Below are 3,663 nucleotides of genomic sequence, written 5' to 3'. Positions count from 1 at the left end.
ACCCCTCCACCCCTGCCCTGCCACCCCCCCGGCACAGCCCGGCACCTCCAGTGCAGCCCCCCAGCCGTGGGACCGTCCCACTGAGCCCCACTCACCCCAAGGACACCCCAGCTCTGGGAACGCACCAAGGCTCCAGCCAAAGGCACTTGCACCCACAGCCCCCGGTAGCTGCCCGTAGGGGCTGCAGGCCCTCAGCCCCCCCGAGCCCCTTCCCTCCCCAGCAGGAGCTGGGGGGGCTGTTGGGGGGGCCGTTGGGAGGGGGCGGAGCACAGGGAGCCCCAACATTCCATCCTGGAGACGCCAAAGAGTCCTTAGCAGCCGAGAGACTGAGGGGACCCACCATGGCGCTGCCACCTCGGTGGCGCCCACTGCACGGCCCCCGCGCCCCCCCGGCCCCCCAGAGCCATCAGGCATTTGTGCTTCCGCAAACCTACACCCAAGGCAGGGACAGACCCCGACCCACAGCCCGCGGACACTCTCGGGGCCAACAGCGCAGGAGGTGACCATGGCTCCTGTCTCTCTTCCAGGCGCAGCCACCCTGTTCCCATCGACCGGGCAGCAGCTGCTCTTCCCCACGGCCTGGGCACCCCCAGTGGGGGCTGCCTCACAGGCCCCGCTACCAGGTATGGCACCCCTGTCCCCTCTGCCACCCTGACACCATCAGCACCCTGATGGCCATGGGGGGTGGCTCGGAGGGTGCCCTGGAGGGTGCCCCCGGCCCAGCACGGCTCCCTCCCACCCACAAAGGGCTGTACAGGGCCCCATGCGGCTGCTGCTGCTTCGACCCACGCTTCTTCCACATCGAGTGCATGGTCAACAACGTGCCTGCGCCGGCCACTGCCGCCCTTGGCCATGGTGCCGCTGCTCTGCCAGGCACTGCCCTGTGGGGCCCTGGGGGCTGCGGGACCCTCCCGGCCTGGGCAGCCCCTGCCACCCCCCAGGGACAACACCCACTGCCCCACATGACGCAGCTCCCAGACTACGGCCACCAGGGCACAGTGGTGCCCGCAGCCCCCATGCTGCTGCTCACCTCCATCCCCGGATGCCAGCACCTCAAGGGACAGCCTGCAGGCACCAACAGCTCCGGCACGGCCATACCTGCACTGACACCCCCTGCCAGCCACATCCCCACAGGCACCTGCGTCTCCTCCAGACCCATTGCAGCCCCACACAAAGAAGCTCCTATCGACCTGGATGCCAACATTGAAGTGACCGAGGAGATGCTCCTGCAAGATGCCCTCAGGTTCTTTCGTTCCTCCCCAGACACAGTGCAGGTCGGCCAGGACCCTGACACCGCTGTCCCCACCCCTGGGGAACGCGGTGGCGCCGGCAGAGAGGGGAGAGCGGTGGCCCCAGCACCCACCCAGCTGCCAACATCCATCCCTGCCTCTGAAAACACCAAGGAATGCTCTTCAGTGACCAACAGCTCCAGCAGGGCCTCCCCCACGCAGACAGCCCTGGGCAGCAACATCTCCTCAAACACCACCATCAACACAAAGAGCAACATCTCCTCAGAAAGCGATACCTCCTCAGAGCATGACATCTCCCCAAAAAGCAACATCTTCTCAGTGTTCTACATCTCCCCAGAGCGTGACATCTCCCTTAAGAGCAACATCTCCTTTGAGAGTGAAATCTCCTCAGGGCGCAACATCTCTCCAAAGAGTGACATCTCCTCGGGGCGCAACATCTCCGCAGAGCGCAACACCTCCTCCAAGAGTGACACCTCCCCAGAGCACAATTTCTCCCCAAAAAGCAACGTCTCCTCAGAAGACAACAGCTCAGACCGCAACATCATCTCCCTAAAGAGTGACACCTTCTGGAGCAGCGACAACCTCTGCAAGAGTGACATCTCCTGGGAGAAAGATGTCCCCAGCAGCGCCTCTGCTGACCCCCACAGCCAAGCCCTTGGGGACAAGGACGGCCACCTTGCAGTGCCCCAGAAGGTGCCTTTCGAGTACTACAGCGTGGAGGAGACCCTGGAGGCCATCCGCATCCTAGAAGAATCCCTCTATGGGACAGAGTCCCAGGAACTGTGCGGGGACGTGGGGATGAAGCTACCGCTGGCCCAGTCCACCGTGGTGGACAAGCGGGGGACAAAGCGGGGGCCGAGCCCCTCGTCGCCACCACCCAGCAAGCGCAAGGCTCTGGCAAGCTGCCCGGGGGTGGCAGGGGCGAAGAGACCCCCCCAGTGAGGAGACAGAGATGATGGGGGGCAGAGGGGGGTGCATTTGAGGGGTAGGGGAGGGTTGTATTTAGGGGAGGGGGGTGGGGGCAGATTTAAGGGAGGGGATTGTATCTGGGGGGTGGTGTGTTTGGGGGAGGGTGGTGCATTTGGAGGTGGGGTAATGCATTTTGAGAGATGGGGGAATGTCTTTAGGGGTGGGGGGCTTAGGGTAGCTTCGATAGGGCCTTTTCTCTCCTGTTTTTCCATTACAAGTTGTAGCGGGCAGTGTACCTGGGGGGCACGGGGAGGGATGTGTTTAGAGGACCAGCGTGTATTTGGGGAGGGTGGGGGGGGATGTGTTTAGGGGAGGGGGGCTTAGAGTGGCATTGTTAGGACATTTTCTTTTGTGCTTTTCCATTAAAAGTTTTTTCTCCAGCCCTGCTCTGTGCCTGTCTGGGAGGGGAGGGAGCACAGGGGTGGTCAGCGGGAATGGGCCCCCACCAGGTGCCACAGCCCCGCTGAAAGGGTATTTTCATTCATACCTGTCCCTTGTTTAACTTGGACGTTCAAGCAGCTCAACTTTTTCTGACTTACTTCTCCCTGTATACACATCACACTCTCCTGCAATCAGCCTTTCCTTTTCTCCTGACTTGGCCTTTCCCAGCGAGTTCTTGGCTAGTGGTTTTCTTCAAAGCTGCTTTAGTGCTGCTGAAGGATGTTGAAGCGACAGCTCTGGCAATCCAAGCACTGTACTCGCCCATGAAAGCCTTCCAGCTCAGGCAGCCGCAACACAGGATTCACAGCTCCTCACTCCCCTGGACACGCTTCCAACCTCTGTATGACCCGATTCTATGACTATGGAGCTGGAGAGGCTGCAACCAGGGTCCCAAACACATGGGGAAGATGGGGCAGGTAGAGGGGAGGAAGCAGAGGTCAGCGAGTGCCATCTCACACCAAGCACCCCACACTTGTCACATCACTCTGTCTTTCAGTCTGAACTCCCACCCACACACCAAACACAAGGACAGACTTTGCACTCCGGCCACTCTCATGAGCACCAGCCCTTGCTCGCTGCATTAGCAGCACAGCCTCCTTCATACACCCACCAGGAACGTGTGGCAGCACCAAACATCTGCAGTGAGCTTTGTGCTGGCTACAGCCCATGTCAGAGAACGACCCCAGCCCCCAGAGGGAAGGTGACTTTGTCCCACGGCTCCTCCATCCATCCTGCAGCCTGCCCACAGCAGGAAGAAGGCACAACGGCCTGCACCAAAGGAGGAGCAAAAAACAGTTCCTCCCATGGGCCACCAGCAGCCGAAACACAAAGCCCTCTCACACCTCTGCTGGGCTGAGCTTGAAAATCCTTCCAAGGGGTAATGCAGAAAACCCTGTTGCCGGAGCAGCCACAACAGAATTCTGCCCACGGGACAGCTTCAAGCAGATTTACACCTCTGTGCAATGGGAGACGGCTGAGCCCTGAGCAACCAGGCCTTGCATTT

This window comes from Larus michahellis, chromosome 25 (genome assembly GCF_964199755.1).
Source record: "Larus michahellis chromosome 25, bLarMic1.1, whole genome shotgun sequence".
Taxonomy (NCBI): Eukaryota; Metazoa; Chordata; class Aves; order Charadriiformes; family Laridae; genus Larus; species Larus michahellis.
This window is presented reverse-complemented; position numbering follows the sequence as displayed.